This window comes from Dendrobates tinctorius, unplaced genomic scaffold (genome assembly GCF_039654945.1).
Source record: "Dendrobates tinctorius isolate UK_male_01 unplaced genomic scaffold, ASM3965494v1 ptg000021l, whole genome shotgun sequence".
In the NCBI taxonomy this organism is placed as follows: domain Eukaryota; kingdom Metazoa; phylum Chordata; class Amphibia; order Anura; family Dendrobatidae; genus Dendrobates; species Dendrobates tinctorius.
The window spans coordinates 36,266,595-36,287,487 of NW_027361689.1; the positions used below are offsets into that span (position 1 = coordinate 36,266,595).

At 43.4% G+C, this 20,893-nt stretch overlaps 1 long non-coding RNA gene across 1 annotated transcript; it reads right to left on the reverse strand.

Annotated features, from left to right (window-relative positions):
* Positions 1-980: 980 nt before the first annotated feature.
* On the reverse strand, positions 981-19,722 carry LOC141083837 (uncharacterized). The gene is made up of 3 exons (XR_012230836.1): positions 19,670-19,722; positions 19,412-19,572; positions 981-4,722 (listed from the first exon to the last, which is right to left on the reverse strand). It is a non-coding gene; the product is annotated as an uncharacterized lncRNA (long non-coding RNA).
* Between the last annotated feature and the right edge of the window lie 1,171 nt (positions 19,723-20,893).

The window sequence follows — 20,893 nt, forward strand, 5'->3', positions numbered from 1 at the left end:
ACTGACATCATATCGAAAGAGCAGAGGCTTCTCTTCCGCTCTGCTCTGTCAATGGGGTGTGACTGCCGATATCATGCTGATTGATAGCTCCCCACTCCCTAACTGCAGGAAGCCGGCTATCAATCAGCATGACGTAGGCAATCACGCCCTGTCGACAGAGCCACCCAGAAGAGCAAGAGCTGCTCTGTTGATGTGGAGCAACTATCTGCCTATTAGTTTACACATGGATAAACCCTTTAAGGAAAAATATAAAGACCATAATGATGATAAGAAGAATCAGCTATATAAGTAGAATTTAAAAAAAAAAAAAGTGAAAAGGCAGAGGCGACTTGAAGAGTTAATGGATGAAGTTGTGGGGAAAAAATGTCACAAATTCCTCCACAATCGTATTTTCTACAATATATCAGGATAAACATGAGCATCTGCTGATCTGATACAATGTTTTTCCTTTGGGAAAAGGAATTCCTTTTTTTTACTACTTCAAAACATGAAAAAACAACAAGGACTCTTAGGAAAAATTCCAAAAATAATCCGGAATTGTTATTTAGGTTGGAAATTCCAATGAGAGCGTAAAAAATATGTTGTGGCTATAGGGGCTTTTTGGAACAATCGGTAAAGATGATGATGTAATTTAGAAAAGTTCCTTAACCTTTGACCCATTTCCTTACGTTGACTGAAATTCTGAACGTTTCCTGGATTCCTATAGAATAATCCAATATGGCAAAACATCTCGGCTTCCCAATTGGGAAGACTTAAACTAAATAATTATCAAATTTCATAGATGAATTACATTGATATGAAAACTGTAAAGTCAAAGGAAACATAAAAATAATAACTAGTGAGGAATCTATTATTACACTGTACGTGCAATCTATTACGTATGCGACAATAGATTTAACGTGGGATTTTCAGAAAAATTGTAAAATGGTCTATAAGTAAAACAAGAGACAGAGAAGTCAAAGTTTGGGAATTATGTTTTATGTACTTACAATGTGTCATGGGTGTGTCAGGTGTGACGGACAGTCATCCTGGATCCGACTGTAGAAGGACATTGCGATTAGCTCTACAAGCACCTTCTTGATTTTTACAACTCTGTTATGCAGTGATATCCTTCTCTCTCTAGGACCCAAAAATTACCTCCACCTATTTCTGCTAATTAACACACCCTTGCTGAAGGTTTTAATACCTTTTGTCTCTTCAGCAAGGAGCTGGTTAGCTCAATTTCCCTGTGGTTGGAAGTACTAGCAGTCAGCTAGCGTCTTCTTGGAGGATTGCTGGCATGATATCTCAGTGTTCTTCTTGAGCTAAGTTTATCCCCTTGTTTGTCCACCCTTTCTGTCTTTAGCTATAATGGTGACTGACTAGCACCCACCCCGTTCCCCCCCTATTCAGGGCCTATCTCTAGGGTCAGGCAGGGATTAGGTGCCTGCTCAGCGATAGGTGCAGAACCTATTTAGGGACGTCAGGTGAGACAGGGTGTTGTTAGATCTGCCTAGGGATCTCCACTCCTCCCTTCCCTAGTGTTTGTGCTTCCCCTCCCTTTCCAAGTTGTTGTGCACCTTGCTTCTCCCTCAGTGTGACATTAACATCAACCGTACACTTTTCAAAAGGAAAAAAGACTGACACGTTTGTGTGTGTTTTATTTTTTTTTCCTTTTCTGGGTTCATGGATCCTGCTTCTGTGCTGGCAGAGCAGCTACAGAGGTTGTCACTTCAAGTGACTGACCTTCAATCTGAGGTTCAGCAGCAATGGCAGCAGCTGCAGACTCCTACTGTGAGGGACTCTGAGGGTAGGCCGGTCCAGCTTGAACCTAAAATTGCACTCCCGAACAGGTTTTTAGGAGGTAGGGACAAGTTTTTTGTATTTAAACAAGCATGTAAATTGTATTTAAAACTTTGTCGGGAAAATTACTGCCATGATAACTGCCTAAACATTTCCCTTTCTGCAATATCTACGGGGACCTTATCTGTGTTTTTGTTTCCTGTGCCTTCTGAGGTCTGATGTCTCCTGCTCTGTTCCTGCATGGTTCAGCTAAGTGGTTCATTTGCTAATCTTTTTGCATTTGATCTGGTTTTGTCTATCTCTGCTTTGTGCGGGTCGGCTTGCTCCTGCTGGGGCTGTGCTGGATCACCGCCCATATGTTACTGCTTGTGTCAGTTTGTTCTGTCCCCTGTTATATTGGTCTCTTTTTGCTTTACTTTCAGTATATTCCAGAGTGCTGATATAGTGGGGGCGAAGTCGTGTGACTTCAGTGTTTTTTTTTGCATCAGACGTGTTGGATTTTTCAGGGTTTTTGCGTGATTGCAGATAGTGTCTTTCCTTTCCTGTCCTGTCTAGTCAGTTTGGGCCCCATCATTTGCTCAGTCTATTTTTCTGCCTGCGTTTGTGTTTTCATCTTGTCTCACCGACAATATATGTTTGGAGGCTGTCTATTCCTTTGGGGTCTGCTCCGGGGCAGTTTAGATTTCACCTTTCTTGCTTTAGGCTGAGTTAGTTCTCCAGCTGTGCCGAGGCGTCTAGGGCATCTTAGGTACATTCCACGGCTACTGCTAGTTGTGTGGATAGGATCAGGGGTCTGCAATCCGCTTAGATACCAACCTCTCTGGTTTTCTGTGGCTTAGCCTGGTCCTGCTATCCTCCTCGGTGACCCGTTCATAACACCTTCCCTTCCGAGCTCTGCCATGCGCCCAAACAGTTCTTTTCCCCCACATATAGGGTATCGGGGTGCTTAGGACAAATTGCATAATTTTTGGGGTCTATTTTCTCCTGTTACCCTTTGTGGGAAATGTTATTTATTAAGCATTTTGTGAGACACAACTCTCTGGTTTAAGGGCATGAAAATTCAAGGTTTGAAAATTGCTAAATTTTCACAACTCTCAAAATTTTTGATATTTTCACAAATAAATGCACACCACATCGAACAAATGTTATCACTATCATGAAGTATCATATGTCACAATAAAAACATTCTCAGAATCAGTGGTATCCGTTGAAGTGTTCCAGAGTTACAGTATAACCACATAATATGACACTGATCAGAGTTGTAAAATTTGCTCTTGTCATGAAGGTGAAAAGAGGCTTCGGGTGGTGGAAGGGGTAAACTTCAAAACAATAAAACGGAATTTGGGAAAAGTTCCAAAATATTATGGTGTTGTATTCTTTAAATTGGAGAAAAAAAATACAAGTATGCAAAATATGTTGTGGCTATAGAGGTTTGTTTGGAATGATCGGCCCGGAATATGGGGTCAGTTCGAAAAGTCTCTCGACCTTCAACCTATTTCCTTAAAAATGACTAAAATTCTTAATGTTTCTTGTTACATAGCTGCATTCCTATGGCAGAAAACTATGTGTTGTAAAAATCCAGACATCACGGACATGAAGCACGACTAAGAAATGATTAACCGTTGTAAATAATGATAAGTGCTTGTGCTCATTGGCATGGGGTCTGTATGACACACAGACACCACTGACTCTGAGTAAGGAAATATCATACTTAAAAGACATTTATGGACACATTTGGGGGTATTTTTCACTCATATGCATATTTATTTTTTTTTACAAAATCTTGTATTAAATATTTTGAGCTATTTAGTTTCTACAGCCTTTATGTATCAGTGTACATAGCAGACTATAGAATGAGTTACTAGTGAATCTGTTAGTGAGTCTGATATGGTCTAAACTATTCTAACCCTGTTTCTGATCACATCAAATTTCAACTTTCAATTGGTCCATCAATCAGCTGAGAAGTAATACACACCCTGCCATTAGCTCAATGACGGATTCACATTTAACACATTCTGCAGTCTGCTTTGCACTGTGATTCATAGAGGCTGTAGAAACCAAATGTTTATAGTGGGTCATCACTATAGATAGAATTGGGGAGTAGCTTTAGGGGTGCAGTAGTAGAAGTTGCACTTGGGCTTTGGACACTTACAGGGACAATAGTATTATAAATGCCAGACACTGGGAGCCTCAGCGGAAACTTAGAAAGTGAGTAGCAGATAGTTTGATTTTTTTGTACAATCTGCAGCAGGGGGGATATTTTTTTGCCCGAAATCAAAAGAAACCAAACACCCTCTTTAATTTTGTAAGACATACATAAAAAGGTATATTTTTATGTTAGAAAGTTATCACCTATCCTCCAGGGATTAAACCATTGGGAGCCCCTACCAAGAGTGGGGCCAAGAACACTCCCGGCAATCCCATGAACAAAGAATGGAGTGGTGGTGACCACTGCTGTATTGTAACATTGCATTTTAAATCCCTCGATCCATCCCTTCAGGGATGGTCTACTTGATGGGTGGAATCTAGAAAATGTACCTATGTCCGGCATTGCGTATAAGGTGCGGATATCCCCTTTAAATGAACCCAATGGAGAACTGTAGCCTCACCTAACAATATTATTTCCGACAATACGGCAGAAGATGTTTTTTGTCTCGTCTTGGGTCGGAAAATGGAAGTAGGAGCAAAATTTGAAAACATTCTGTACAGAGCGGAGGGTTGTGTGGACAGATCCCGTTCCACGTTCTGAAAAACTTCCTCACTTGGCAGAATGACTTCTCGTTATTTAATGTAGACATTATCACTACCAAGAAAGGGAATCACAGACCCGGGACACAAGGAACAAAAGGAAGACGGAGGCAGCTGTGGACTCAGCAGTCGTGTTTTCATCTCAGGAAATCCACATGACGTCTTTCAGCTCCTTAAGACATGTCCAGAGGCCTGTAAATAACAATAATGACTAACATAAACCAGATACACTAATGTGACGAGCGCTGCTAAATATTAGTGTACGGACCCGTGCTCGGGTAACAGAGTGTCCCTTTATTAACTGGTAAGGAAGTGCGAGCACAGTTTATTCCACATCCCTCCTGGCATCTCATGTGAAGCCTCCCAGGACCAAACATCGTCAAATCGACAAATATTTATTCCGAGTGCTCACTGGGCACTGACAGCCTTAAAGGGGAAATTTTTGCTAAAGGGCAGCAAGGACAACCGTTCTATAAGCTCTACTAGGGTACAGTGCCTTGAAAAAGTTTTTAGACCTTGTGAATTTTTTCACATATTTTCATGTTACACTCACAAACTTAAATGTATTTTAATTGGATTTTATGTGATATACCTGGAACCTGAAGACCTACCTCTTCCGACAAGCCTACAACCTGCAGTAACCACTGATCCACCAAACCGCTGCACGACCAGCTCTACCCTCGCCTATTGTATCCTCACCCATCCCTTGTAGATTGTGAGCCCTTGCGGGCAGGGTCCTCTCTCCTCCTGTACCAGTCGTGACTTGTATTGTTTAAGATTATTGTACTTTTTTTTATTATGTATACCCCTTCTCACATGTAAAGCGCCATGGAATAAATGGCGCCATAATAATAATAAATAATAATAATAAACCAACACATAGTAGCAAGTATTTGTGAAGTGTAAAGGAAATGATTCATGTAAAGGAAATGATTCATGGTTTTCTAATTATGTTAAAAATATAAATCTGAAAATATTGGCATGCATTTGTATCCAGCCCCCTGTAGTCTGATACCCTTGGAGTAACTAATTGCACCCAGAAGTCACATAAATAGTAACCTGAGTCCACCTGTGTGTAATTTATTCTCAGTATAACTACAGCTATTCTGTGAAGGCCTCAGAGATTTATTTGTGAACCTTAGGAATCAAACAGCATCATGAAAACCAAGGAACACACCAGACAGGTCAGGGATAACGTTGTGGAGAAGAGTAAAGCAGGATTAGGTTATAAAAAATAACCCAAGTTCTGAACAACCCACTGAGCACTGTTCAATCCAACATCCAAAAATGAAAGGAGTATGGCACAGTTGCAAAACTACCAAGACATGGCAGTCCACCTAAACTGACATCCCAAGCAAGGAGAACACTAATTAGAGAATCAACCAAGAGGCTCATCCTTGCTCTGGAGGAGCTGCAGATATCCACAGCTGAGGTGAGATAGTCTGTCCACAAGACAACTATTAGGTTGGTCTCACACATGCGAGAAACACGACTGAGTCTCGCATATTAATACCTGGCACTGCCACAGGCACTCAGGAGCGAAGTGTGCGGCTCCATGTATTGCTATGCGGCCGTACACTCCGATCTGAGTCATATGCTCCAAAAATCTGGCATTTATGGAATAGTGGCAAGAAGAAAGCCATTTTTGAAAGCAAACCAGAAAAAGTCCAATTTGCAGTATGCAAAAGCCATGTAGGGGACACAGCGAGCATGTGTAGGAATGTGCTCTGGTCAGATGAGACCAAAGTAGAACTTTTTGGGCTAAATGCAAAACACTATGTGGAAAACAAACACTGAACATTACCCTGAAAACACCATACCCACCCTCACACATGGTGGTGGCAGCATCATGCTGTGGAGAGGATTTCTTCATCAAGGACAGGGAAGCTAGTCAGAGATGATGGGAAAGAGATTGGAGCTAAATACAGAGCAATCCTGGAGGGAAACCTGTTAGAGGCTGCAAAAAAGGACTTTAGACTCTGGTGCGTAGGTTCACTTTAAAGCAGGGCAACAAATCTAAACATCCTGCCAGAGCTACAATAGATGGTTCAGATCAAATCATATTCATGTGCGTGAATGGCCAGTCACAGTCCAGACCTTAGTATTATTGACAATCAGGGGCAATACTTGAAAATTTCTGTTCACAGACGCCTCCATCCAATCTCCCTGAGCTAGAGCGAGTGTGCAAAGAAGAGGGGGCAAAAATGTCAGCCTCTAGATGTGCAAAGCTGGTAGAGACCGACCTCAAAAAACTTCCAGTGAAAGGTCATCCTACAAAGCATTGATTCATGGGGTCTCAATACAAATGCACAACACAATTTTCATATTTATATTTTTAAAATAATTAGAAAACCACATAATTTCCTTTACATTTCACAAATGCTTGTTACTATGTGTTGGCCTATCACATAAAATCCAAAGAAAAAACATTTAAGTTTGCGGTGTAATGTGAAAAAAATCTGTAAAAAAATTATGGGGTATGAATACTTTTTCAAAGCACTGTATATGGATCTTATAAAAGGTTATTGATTCCCCACATGAGATCCCCCCTCCGAGCCAAAAATAATAGCCATTTTATGACTTGTCATGGTTGCCATATAATACCGCTTTCCATCTCTGTAGCGCTTATCATTAAGGAAGGACTTCTCCTCCCATGAAAGTTTTTATCCTCTTAATATATTGTATCATATTATAAAGCACTGTGTACATACAATTGCTCATTTTGCCTTTCTACCCAGCCAATTCTTCTCTTCTCTCTAATCTATGTAGAAACAGGAAGTCTCTTGTCCCTGCAATTATCATCCTCTTCTTCAACTCCTGACCCAGTTGCTCTCTCCTCCCCCTGCCAGGAACTTTTGCAATGACTGATGAGTCATACTTCATGGGAGGAGGAGGGGAGGAAGGAGTGATTCTTTAATAAGGCAATTCCTTTAGTTATTTGTTATTTATAATCTCTGTGCAGTTCTTATACATTTTTACAGGGTTAGCCTCAACATTACTAGTGGTTAAAAGTGCAAAGTGCTTGTAAAAACAAGCAAGTCTGCAATTTACTTGTTATTAAATATCCTCTCACATCTCAAAAATGGAGAAATTGTTTAATATTTTTGTTAATGCTCATTGTCTAAAGTCTAGCAGCAGTGGCTGAGCATGTGCAGCACTTACAAGCCCTTTTTAATTGAGTTTGTAAGAGCTGATTTACAGCTGGCCAGATTTTTGGAGCACACAATCTGGTTAGCTATAGCGCCAATGTACTACTTTGATACTACAGAGGATAAGTTGCCTTTCCTTGCAGCATTGGAGAGTGTACAGTTCAGGAAACAAAAAGCCATGAGGCACTGTGAAGATGCCAGGATGCACTGTGAGGAAGCTAATAGGTAGTGTGAAAAATCCAAGAGGCACTGTGAAGAAGACAAGAGGCACTCTGAAGAAGCCAAGAAGCACTGTGAAGAAACCAAGAGGCACTGTGAAGAAGCCAAGATGCACTGTGAAGAAACCAAGAGGGACTGTGAAGAAATCAAGAGCACTGTGAAGAAACCAAGAGGCACTGTGAAGAAACCAATAGGCACTGTGAAGAAATAAAGAGGCACTTTGAAGAAGCCAAGAGGCACTGTGAAAAAGCCAAGAGGCACTGTGATGAAACCAAGAGGCACTGTGAAGTAGCCAAGAGACTGTGAAAAAGCCAAGAGGCACTGTGAAGACGCCAACAGGCACTGTGAAGACATCAAGAGGCACTGTGAAGATGGCAAGAGGCACTGTGAAGAAGCCAAGAGCAACTGTGAAAAACCAAGAGGCACTGTGAAAAAGCCAGGAGGCACTGTGAAAAAAGCCAAGAGGCACTGTGAAGAAGCCAAGAGCAACTATGAATAAACCAAGAGGCACTGTGAAGAAATCAAGAGGGACTGTGAAGAAATCAAGAGCACTGTGAAGAAACCAAGAGGCACTTTGAAGAAGCCAATAGGCACAGTGAAAAAGCCAAGAGGCACGGTGAAAAAGCCAGGAGGCACTGTGAAGAAACCAGGAGGCACTGTGAAGTAGCCAAGAGACTGTGAAAAAGCCAAGAGGCAATGTGAAGATGCCAACAGGCACTGTGAAGAAGCCAAGAGGCGCTGTGAAGATGGCAAGGCACTGTGAAGAAACCAAGAGCAACTGTGAATAAACCAAGAGGCACTGTGAAGAAGTCAAGAGGCACTGTGAAGAAGCCAAGAGGCACTGTGAAGAAGCCAAGAGCAACTGTAAATAAACCAAGAGGCACTTAAAAAACCAAGTAGCACTGTGAAAAAGTCAGGTGGCACTGTTAAGAAACCAAGAGGCACCTTGAAGAAGTCAACAGGCACTGTGAAGAAGCCAAGAAGCACTGTGAAAAACCCAAGAACAACTGTGAAAAAGCCAAGAGGCACTGTGAAAAAAGTCAAGAGGCACTATGAAGAAACCAAGAGGCACTGTGAAAAAGCTAAGAGGTGTTGTGAAGATGCCAAGAGGCACTGTGAAGAAGCTAGGAAGCACTCTGAAGACAAAAGACACTGTGAAGAAGCCAGGAGACACTGTGAAGAAGCCAAGAAGCACTGTGGAGAAATCAAGAGGCACTGTGAAGAAGCTAGGAAGCACTGTGAAGACAAAAGACACCGTGAAGAGGCCAGGAGGCACTATGAAGAAGCCAGGAGGCACTGTGAAGAAGACAGGAGGCACTGTGAAGAAGACAGGAGACACTGTGAAGAAGCCAAGAAGCACTGTGAAGAAAAGAGGAGGCACTAAGAAGAAACCAAGAGGCACTGTGAAGAAAAGAGGAGGCACTAAGAAGAAACCAAGAGGCACTGTGAAGATGCCAATAGGCACTGTGAGGAAGCCAATAGGCACTGTGAAATGCCAAGAGGCACTGTGAAAAAGCCAAGAGGTACTGTGAAGAAGCCAAAAGGCACTCTGAAGAAGTTAGAAGCACCTTGAAGTAGCCTGTGAAAAATCTACTTTATGCAACATGTTTACAGCCAGTGATGGATGCATTGTCTGAACTCCCCCTATCAAATAGGTCAAACCTTAAAACCTTAAGGGGTGGAACAAGGCTTTAAAATGTCACATTAGAGTGGAGCGGCGGCATGCTCGACCACACTTGATTTATTGTGTATGGAACTGGAGTTTTTCATAGCCCATTCTGGATCGGTGAGGTTACCATTTGTTGGATCTCCCCTCTGTCTTATGGATTCCGCACTTAGACAAAATGCAACTTGACATATTAACTACAATGCAGAGGTCACTGAAGACTGAAGGAGCCTAAAAAGTCTCAGCCCCAAATTTAGAGGCCGGTGCTGTAAATAATGTGCAGTAGTTAGTGGAACAGTTACATGGTTTGCGCTGGGGCCCAGGAGCTTCAGGTGGCCCCTCTAGGCAGAACACTCCGTATACAGAGAAGCTTACACCTGATCATAATGCTGGGGACAGCAGCTGCTACATATGATTTGTGTCTTCCCCTGGGGGCCAAACATCAAGAGCGGGAGACCTTCATCAGCCACTCTGGGCCAAAAGCTGTAAATCATCAGTTTAAATCTAATAAATCACACAGATATGTAGCTGGTAGAAAAAAAGATAAACATTGGCAGAAAGATGGAAAAGCTACCCCTATAAGGCAGCAGACAGTGGTCCTTGTTTCAGAAGGACATCCTTCCCGGCCTAAACACATTCCATTGATGTAACTGCAAGGTTCAATGAGACAGAAGTGATACACTGAAACCAGTCCTACAGCTAAGTCAACTAGGCACGATCAGGAATAAATGTCACCTGGATTTTGGATGCAACAAGGGATTTATTTATTCCCACAGTTCACAGAGATCACAGAGGAGATGAGGAGATGACCAAAGTTTGTTGTAAAGTCGCAGAACGTTTTATTATGTAATGTGCTAACTCTATGTACAGTAAAAATCACATTAATAAAATAAGATTTACACAATCGCTGTCCTCTTTCCCTTCTTCATATCGACGATGCATCCTACCAGGACTAGGACAAAGGATAGGCAGGGTAGGCACCATCCTAAGATACTATCCTCTTGCCTACCCCGAGGGGTGCTCTTTGGAAAAAAATCCTGAATGCCTATGGCCACCTTCCTCCGGCTGCAGGCACTCAGCACACTGAGGATGGGGGGCACAGGGAAGAAGGTGAGCAGTGTAAGTTACTGACACTGCTCAACCCTCTTTTTTTGGCTGCGCCTCGACCGTCACTCCCTCCCTGCACTCATTTGTATTCATATAGTACATGTGCCGACTGGGGGTGGTCCCTTTCAGCCGCGAGACAGACTGACGACAGACGCAGAAACTCGTTCAACGAGGTCCAACTTTATTGGGTGTCCTCTTGACATCCACAGCAAACACGACAGATTCTGCCCCTAGGCCCGGGTACCCGTCACCTCCCTCCTGCTCCTGTTGGCGAAGACCCTCCAGGTTCCTTTACCGTGGCTGCCATTAGGCCCACGCCCACAGCACTTTCCCCGATCGAGTCTGCCCGCTGCGACACTTACTGCTCCTTCAGTGTCCAGCCATCCGGTACCCCAGGCCTCCTTTAGTCAGCGCCTTTCTGACCTGCAGCTGTTCTCTCAGGGCCACTCCCCTCTGAGTCTCCATCTCTCTCCTTTCTCTTTCCTGAGCTCTTCTTCCCTCTGTCTTCTCCTGAACTCTTCTCCCTTTTGTCGCCTCCTGGGTGTCTGCCCTGCCCCTGGGACTCTCCTTCCTTTTATCTTCTCATCCTGGAAATCCCCTTCCCAGTCCCGTGACTCCGCCCACCATGACTCTGCGGTTTCCCTAGCCTAAAGCTGTTTAAAGCTGTTGAGTCCTTTTCTCACTACTTTATGTCTCCATCTTGTGGCCAAAACCCGGTACTACACCGTCTTTTCCTAGTTCTAGCTGTTGTTCCACACATATACTTTTAAGTCAAAATAAAGCATTGTACACATCACCTTTTACATTTTCCTTCTTCATCAGACAGGTCCATAGGTCAGTCCACCCCCTACATTCACACCAGAAAAACACAATTACAATTGATGTGATGTCACTGGGGCAGGAGCTGAGGGGCTGTAATCAGCTTCCTACTTGGCTGGGAACTCCAGCACAATGCAGGCCACTTCCGCTCTGTGCTATGCTGGAGGCGGCGCACTTAGGGGACATCAGATGGCATGATGCAGTGACGACATCACGCCATCCAGTGCCCACTGCTGTACCAGATAGAAGAGGAGACTGTGGAGGGGGAGCCAGGATTAGGTGAGTATGCTTTTTTTAAATTCTTATATTATTGGATTGTTCATGAAATTAGGGTCTGTGCGTGGATTAGGAAATAAGGGACTATTAGCGTGGGTAGTCTGGAGCCGGAAACTCCAGGAGTGGACCCTCTGGACCGTGGCACTGAGGGGCCCCGGGCGAGCTGCCAGGTGGAACCGACCCCTATACAGGGACCGTTAGGAGCAGGCCCAGGGGTTTGAGTACCACGGCAGCTGGTACTGAGAGGGGCGGCTCAGGATAGACCGGAGTAGGACTGTGGGACTGAAGTATAGATGACAGAACAGAAACACTGGAGGCAGGACTGGAGTAGGATGGCAGGACTGGAGCAGGATGGAACAGGAACACTGGAGGCAGGACTGGAGTAGGACGGCAGGACTGGAGCAGGATGGAACAGGAACACTGGAGGCAGGACTGGAGTAGGACGGCAGGACTGGAGCATGATGCAACAGGAACACTGGAGGCAGGACTGGAGTAGGACGGCAGGACTGGAGCAGGATGGAACAGGAACACTGGAGGCAGGACTGGAGTAGGATGGCAGGAACACCGGAGACAGGACTGCGGAAGAGAACAAGGAACCCGGGTAGCAGGACTGAGAGGCTGCTGCGGAGAGCAGGCAAGAACGGAACTGCAGGAGCCGAGAGCACACGATGCAGCGAGGCCAGTGTGCTAGGAAACACAACAATCAGGCACCTCCCTCAGGGGGAAGCGGCCTGATATGCTCCTGTCTGGTCTGCCATTAGTCAGGGAGGTGCATCCGGGTCAGGGCATAACTGGAGCACAAGAAGCAGGAGGGAGGCGCATTGCATGCAGGGACGCCGCCGGCCGCGCACCTGCCAGAGGCGACCTCCGTGGATGTCGGGCGGCGGGAGGCTGCGGCGTGGGAGCGATGGCCGGGTGAGTACGCAGGAACGGCGTAACAGGGGCTGTGTTGGGGGAGCATGAAAAATGGGGTTGTGTGAGTGAGCCAGGAAATGAGGGCTTTGCGGGGGGCCATGAGATAAGGGGCTGTGCAGGGGCTATAAGATGATGGGCTGTGCGGAGGTGGCATGAAATGAGGGGCTGTGCAGGGGACCGTGAAGTGAGGGGATGTGTGGGGGGCCATGAAATGAGGGGCTGTGTGGGGAGGCCATGAGATTAGGTGCTTAAGGAGGAAGGCTATGAAATGAGGGGATGTGCAGGAGGCAATGAAATTAGGGTTTCTGTGGGGGGCCATGGAATGAAGGACTGTGCTGTGTGACAGCAAGTCAGAGGCTATGCAGGGGACAGAAAAGTAAATTATGGGGAGAACATTTGTATGTACTGTGGAGGCAAGGGACATTTTGTTTGCCAGTGTCCTGTGAGACTGGGAAATTCCAGCACCTAGGGTTGACCAGACAGACGAACCTAGGTGAGAGTTTAACCGAAGTAACCTTAATCTGGCAGGAGAGGCCACTCTCCTTTGTTTCTCATCTGTATTCCAGCTCCGTGGATGACTTCATTCATCTGGATCTGGTCCGTCAACTTCAGCTCCCTAGTCAACATCTGGATCACCTGACTATTGGCTCCATAGAAGGACAACTCCTAGCAGAACCTATTTGACTGCTCACGCTGCCAGTCACGCTGCAGATTGGAATCTTACATACTGAGATGATTTCCTTCCATGTGCTACCCACATCTGTGAATTCTGTTTTCATGGGTCTTGTGACTACTCCATGACTATGACTACCAGTAAATCATTATTTCATTTGTTTTTATGCTATACACAGGGGCATGTAAAAGTTTGGGCACCCCTGGTCAAAATTACTGTTATCGTGAACAATTACAGTAAGCAAGTTGAAAATGAAATGATCTGTAAAAGGCCTAAAGTTAAAGATGACACATTTCCTTGGTATTTTAGGTTAAAAAAAATGTATATTTTCATTTTTTAAATTTTAAAAATTTCAAAAACCAAAATGGGCTCATGCAATAGTTTGTGCACCCTGCATGGAATACCTAGTAGCACCCCCCTTTGGAAAGCATCACAGCTTGTAAATTATTTTTTTTAGCCAGACAACAGTTTAAATTCTTGCTTGACGGATTTACATCAATTCTTCCTTGGAAAATTCTTCCAGTTCTGTGAGATTCCTGGGTCGTCTTACTTGCACTGCTATTTTGAGGTCTAGCCACAGATTTTCAATTCTGTGTAGATAACTGGACTGTGAGGGCCATTGTAAAACCTTCAGTTTGCACCTTTTGAGGTCGTCTATTGTTGATTTTGACATATGTTTAGGATCATTATCCATTTGTAGAAGCCATCCTGTTTTCACCTTCAGCTTTTTTTTATAGATGGTGTTATGTTTGCATCAGTCATAGCCCTAAGAAGCGAATTAAGGTCTGAAACCTTGGTCAAAGTTATCTGAGCACACAACTCTCCAAGGGTGAGCAAACTTTTAGAGATCATTTAGTCTTTAACTTGATTAAATGTTAACAATAACAGTGGGTGCCCAAACTTTAACATGCCAATGTATATGTGGACATTGATCACTTGGGTTAAATTTCCCCTGATAAAGCTGCTCCACAGCAGCGATACGCGTTGGGTTTATTCCCACTGCCATCATACTGGCTGCCATATTAAATCCCACTTTTATGGATTTCATTCACCTTAATTATTCTACTTTGCATTTCTTTTCATGTGTCATCACGTGTAATCCGTTTTACCTCTGTTACTCGGTAGCTAGCTGTAGATCTTAGAAGGGGGTAACGCATTTAAGGAAGTGGGGGGTTATTTTTGTATCCCCCTTACTTCTTCAGGCCTCACCCTAGACATCCTGCCTGCAACATGCGGCTTCTCGGTCTCTATTTTGCTTATATTTGACCTACTCTCCCCGTAATGAATAATCTTCTGAGCTGAAAACAGAGAGAAAGTTGAGTTACACAGAAGTAAAAAAAATGATTCACAGGCGGCTTCCAGCCAGCAAAGGGCATAGCCTGGAGGGATGAGGGGGTTTATCGAGTCTGTGGACTGTGCGGCGCACTGAGGATCTCTTGTTGAAAGATTGGCCGAGTCCAGTAGGAAACGGATTAGATCATTGTCTAATTAAACACTGGCAGCCTTTGTGCCGCAGGTTTAGTGAGGGTGTTAAAATGACAGCAGTGAGTCACACAGTGTGTCCTGTCTGACTGATTTCCATATCTGGGCTTCTCCTAAAAAAGGATGTCATAAGTTGCATCATGTTTCTCCATGTGTCTGTCAACAAAAGCCGGAGGATACTGTCCCCTAGGTCACGGCCGTGCATGCGGATTTGTAGGCCCCAAAACCAAATTACTATCACTCCAACGAGAATTAAGTTTGACTTGTGCAAATCCACCGATCATCTGCAGAGAAACCCAAATTCACTACTTACAAGGGACAGCAGCCACTCAACGCATTTAAAGAGAGGCATCCCTGAGGGTCAATACCTCAGGGTCCACAGAAATTGCTCCACTGAACGCTCCTCTAAAAAATAGGCGAAGGATCTAACGGATAGATTCCTCTAAAGGGGATATCCCCTCAGAATTCTTAAATGGGCCTAGAAGGAGGCTAAGAGCAGGAGTAGATCTCACCTTTTAAATAACACCCTGAAAATTCCATGAACGGGGAGGTAGCAGATTCACAACCACCTATGAAAATTGGGCACAGGAAGTACGTGCCATTCTAAACAGACACTGGACCATTCTACTCATTGATTCTGATATAGGTACTGGGTTGACGAGTCGACCGACAGATTACCTATAGCAAAGGCTGATCCCTGAGTAACAGACTGTTACACAGCCATTTGAAAAAAAAGTTATGAACACGTGACTTTCCAATTGATGTAAAGGGGAGCTTCAAATATGGTCACTGCATGGCCTGTCCCCACATAATCATATAGTAATATCACAGGTAGGCAATACAAGATCAAGGAATTCCTCAGATGTAGTACCAGGGATGTGATTTCTAAGGCCACCTTTGACAGTAACATATGTAGTGCAGCGGTGTAGGTGCAGTGTGACAGACAGGCAGTGACCACAGAAAAGATCAAAACAAAGGTCTTTTAATGTCCAAAGAAACTTACAACTGGAACTCAAAAGGTATCCTCTGGATCGCAGCCGGGAAACAAGACAGTCCATAACTGAGACCAGTTGCCATAGGCATCTGCACCGCCGTGTCACGCTGAGGGGTACCAGGCCTTTTGGCTCCACTTCGCTCCTTGTTGCTTCACACAGGCTGAAGCTTTGCAGAGCCTCCTGCTCTGCCAGGTTGCAAACCAAGACTGATACACCCAACCCTTTGCTGCAGGGTTTTTACAAGGAACCTGTGGCCATAGGTCACTTGTAAGACCTGGCCGGCAGGAAGCAGACAGCCCCACTACCATCCTGTAGTCTGCTCCAAAAATAAAAGCCAATGGCAGGTTTTCTTAAATCTCCCTTGGACAAATAGCTTGCCCAAGACCAACACTTACTTTTATTTTGCATTGCAATCACAGCTATGCCTGTGACTGCAATGCACTCCCACGGCCTCAATACGCATCCTGGGGGACACATAGCGACCCTTGCATATAACACCGGTCACTGCCTCAGACATGGATTATGTGAGGAAGACGATCGGGGAAATTAAGAGCAGAGTAGGTGACCATATAGAAGATATTCAGCACAAGAGAGATACACCAATATCGCGACATATAAAAAACTGTCATGGAGGCGACGTCAGGCATATCGAGTACATGGGTACTGAAAAAGTACCTAAACCGTATAGGGGTGGTAACTGAGACAAGCTCATTTTGCAAAAAGAAACAAGGTGAATATTCTGTTTTCAAAACAGTTGTTTCGGAGGGCTTGAGTGAACAACTTAATTTTGGCTACTATGTCTAGGATATTCTTATTATTAATTATTATTCTGACCACATAAAATATCCATCTGGATCAACGTATTTGAGACTCGAGTCTTTACTGCGAATGCTGCCTTTGTTCCTCATGTCTCTACCCTTTCAGTATTATACTTAGCTTCGTTGATATTAATACGTTTCTACCTAGATACCCTCTGTTCTTCTCCCATATTTGCCGTGATTGGATATCGTTACATAGATGTATGAAAACTTATGTGATTCCACTGCGTCTTTAAATAGTCTAATGTATCCTAATCGCAATATTGGGATGATTTCTGAATACATTATGCATTGTTGGAATATAAATTTGGTCTTTTACCTATTTTTTGTATACTATATCGAATATTTGGGTTAACGGACCATGCGACCAGAAATGGCGTTGCTGTGCAGGTCAAACACCAGAAGTGACGCCGCCTGCGGTCCAATTGCAGGATGTGACATCACAGTGCGGTCCAAACACCGGAAATGGGTTTAGTAGTGGATGCGCTGTGATCCATGCAACCGGAAATAATGCTGGTGTACGTTCCTATGGAGAAAACGTGAATACTTTGGTTTTGAATGTGGCATTCTATGATTTGATGAGGCTAATTAAGGTTAGACCCTATTCATCAGGTGTCTTGCTGATGGTCCTCTATTTAATGTTATAGCCCCAATCAATCTACCCTCTGCAGAAACAGACAGAGCTTAGTAGTTTCCAGGTACACTCTGCTCTTAATATGAGAGACCCCGTATTTGTCTTAGGTCCCCCTTGAAGAAATGCATTGGGACACACAGGGAGATTGCAGGGCCTCTGCATTAAGGCCAGATGTGGACTGCAGTTGTCAGGGCGGAAGTTTGGGGAATGAGTTTATGCTAGCCAAATAGGGATCTATAGAACTAGTGTCACATCCTCCTGGGAGACCTGGGATTAGTAGATCAATACGTATTATGAATCGCAGACCTTCCATTTAGCTTGTGTGTCCCATATTAAATGGATTTGGTTTCTGAAGAGGTTAAGGACCCTTTCTATTCTTGTCAGAAACTTGCAGCTTCTTCTCGTCTGGTCATTACCTCTCCCTATAAAACCTGTCAGACTTTCTCTTTCTTGTCAGTGAAAGCTTAGCTTCCTAGTTCCTTGGAGATGCTGTGCTGAATTAGAGATCGTTGTTGCTACTGGAGATTGTTGCATGCTGTTTTTGGGTGTATGCTTTCCTCACTGTCCTTTATGGAAAAGTGGGCAGAAAAAAGCCTTTACTTACACACAAAAATTGTAAGGCTTGTTTCAAGTTTGCCAAAAGATATGTTGGGGACTCCCCAAATGTATGGAGGATGGTGCTGTGGTTAGATGAGACCAAAATTGGAATTTTTGGCCACCAAGGTAAATGCTATGTCAGGCGCCAAACTAACACAGCTCATCACCCCAAGGACACCATTCCAACAGTGAAACCATGTGGAGGAAGCATTATGCTGTGTGGATATTTTTCAGCAGCAGGGACAGGAAAATGGTCGAGGGGAAGATGGATGGTGCGAACTACAGGGATGTTCTTTAGCAAAACGTGTTTCAGTCTGGCAGTGTCTTGAGACTGGGACAGAGGTACACCTACTGACAAGAATATGCCCAAAGCATACTGCTAAAGCAACACTCAAGTGGTTTAAGGGGATAATTATTCAATTCCCTAAAGTCAATACTTTGTAGAGCCGCCTTTTTACGTCAATTACAGCTACATGTCACTTTGGAAAAGTCTCTTCATATCTTGCCACTGGGATTTTTGCCCATTCTTCAAGGAAAAACTGTTCCAATTCCTTCACACTAGATGGTTTTCCCTGGTGAACAACAATCTTCAAGTCTGACCACAGAATCTCAATTGGATTAAGGTCTGAGCTTTGACTCAGCAACTCGAAAACATTTACACGATTCTACTTAAACCACTCGATTGTTGCTTTAGCAGTATGCTTTGTGTCATTGTTTTGTTGGATGTTGGTCTCAAATCACTGATGGACTGTAACAAATTTTGCTAAATAATATCCCTCTATTTCAGATACATCTTCCTCTCGACTTGGACATTTATCCCTGTCCTTGCTGCCGAAAAACATCCACCCAACATAATGCTGCCACACCCATGTTTCACTGTGGGGATGGTGTTCTTGGCGTGATGAGCTATGTTAGTTTGGCTCTGGACATAATGTTTACCTTGGTGGTCAAAAGGTTAAATTTTGGTCTCATCTGACAACAGCACCTTCCTCCGTACATTTGGAGAGTCTCCCATATATCTTTTAGCAAACTCAAAATGAGCCTTACAAGTTTTTGTGTGTAAGTAAAGGCTTTTTTTCTGCCCTCTCTTCCATAAAGGCCTCCACTATGGAGCTTATACTATTTATTGCTGATGCATCACACACAAATCGAACTACATAGATATTTCGAAAAAAAAGGTTGTAATGTAAAAAAAATAGGTAAAAAGTCAAGGGTGGTGAATACTTTCACAAGCCACTCTATATACACTGCACTCGTCTTGACCCGTACAATAAGGTTAGCCCTGTATTCACTTTAAGGGTAAAATCCATAAAGATAAAGATATTGGAGATTCTTTGCATGTCTCCCCCATAGTAAAAAAAATAAAAATGCATATACAGTAAATTAAATGCTACTTGAAAACAACTTTTTAGAAAATATGATTTCTCCTGCAAAATGCAGGGCTTTCAAGCAATGTAAACCAAGAAAATGCTCTTAAAATTCTCTTGTTACAGTCTATTACAGGTTAAAACCTATAACACAAGCTACGCACATCATCGTCTTACATATCCCGACTCTCCAGCATTTCTGGCCAACTCGCAATTCACTTAAACACAAGAGCATAAGTGTCTGCCATCCATTTACGAGATTGTTAGTTCCGGCCCTCGTTTCACTTGGGTCTCATCATCTCACAATGTTGTAATTGACGGAATTCTAAAAAGAAAAAAGATTGTTTAGTCATCTAGAAATCCATGATTTTTCTTCTTGAATTAGAATATTTCCCACACTCATGTTGTGACGCAAGGCTGACCTTACTCAGCTGCTCTCCCGAGGATCTTCACTCATTACGTTCAACTAGTTTCTACGGGATGAGGAGTTAACTGGCTAAAATCCCAAAATCTGAAGCTCTGAGGATAAAGGGACTTAGGAAACACAGCGCTCTGTCCCTGTTCTACGGGAAACTAAGTTCCAATCAAGCTCTCAGTAGACGCACATTCACAGGTGTAAGTTCTACAGTGAGAAAAATATTATCTCTATTGATTTAGAATCAATTAGTTTTAAAATTTTTCTTGTGTCCTGACTCCAGTAGCTATGGCTAGCTCCCTCTACTCTTGTGCTCGGGTTATTATATCATCTCCCTGCTCACGTGGCTGTTTACTACCTGAGTATTCAAGTAGTGCGGCGTCAATCAGGTCTACCACATGCTTGTTCTCTCAAACTGCCTGTTCGCATACTCAGCTCCACTACTGTAAGGTGTTTGTCGATTAACTCAGCCCTGCTGTTCCGGGGAGATGTTCACAGCTCTGATATTCCTTTTTAAATATATTTATTGAGATTTTATAAAATATAGGGAAGAAAGGGGTAACAAGAAAAAGGGAAAAGGGGAAGAAATAAAAAATAGAGAACTCCACAATGAAATTAGAGTATATAAACTTCAATCCAGACTCCAGGTATATAACACAATAATCTAACAACCTTACATATATATAGAATTCCAAACCGCCCATTTTAGGTGGTATTTATGTAAAACGTTATTATTGAACGCAAGTCGTTCCTCTATCTGACTATGTGAGCGTAGAGAATCAAGAATGATTGGGAATGAAGGTGCTTCAGGCTTTTTCCACCACAAAGCAATTAAATTCTTAACCACTGTAAATACATGTATCAGTACATATCTGATGGAGGCATCCACCCCTTCCATATCCAAGGATAAGATCACCATCTGGGGAGAAACATCAATGGTATTTGACGATAATAAATTGGCATGTTTTTTAGTACCTGTCCATAAAGTTTTCAACTTAGGGCAACTCCAAAAGTGGTGAAATAAGGTCCCAGGAAAAGTATAGGGAGGAGATTTCACTACTTATATGAGCTAGTCTCGTAGGTGTGTAGTACCATCGGACCAATACTTTATAATAGGTCTCCTGCAGTGACATAGGTACAATGGCTCTATATGTATGGTCTATGGCGTACTTCCATTGCTCTGGATTAAAAACTTTTCTCAAATCTGCCTCCCACCTTTCCATATAAATAT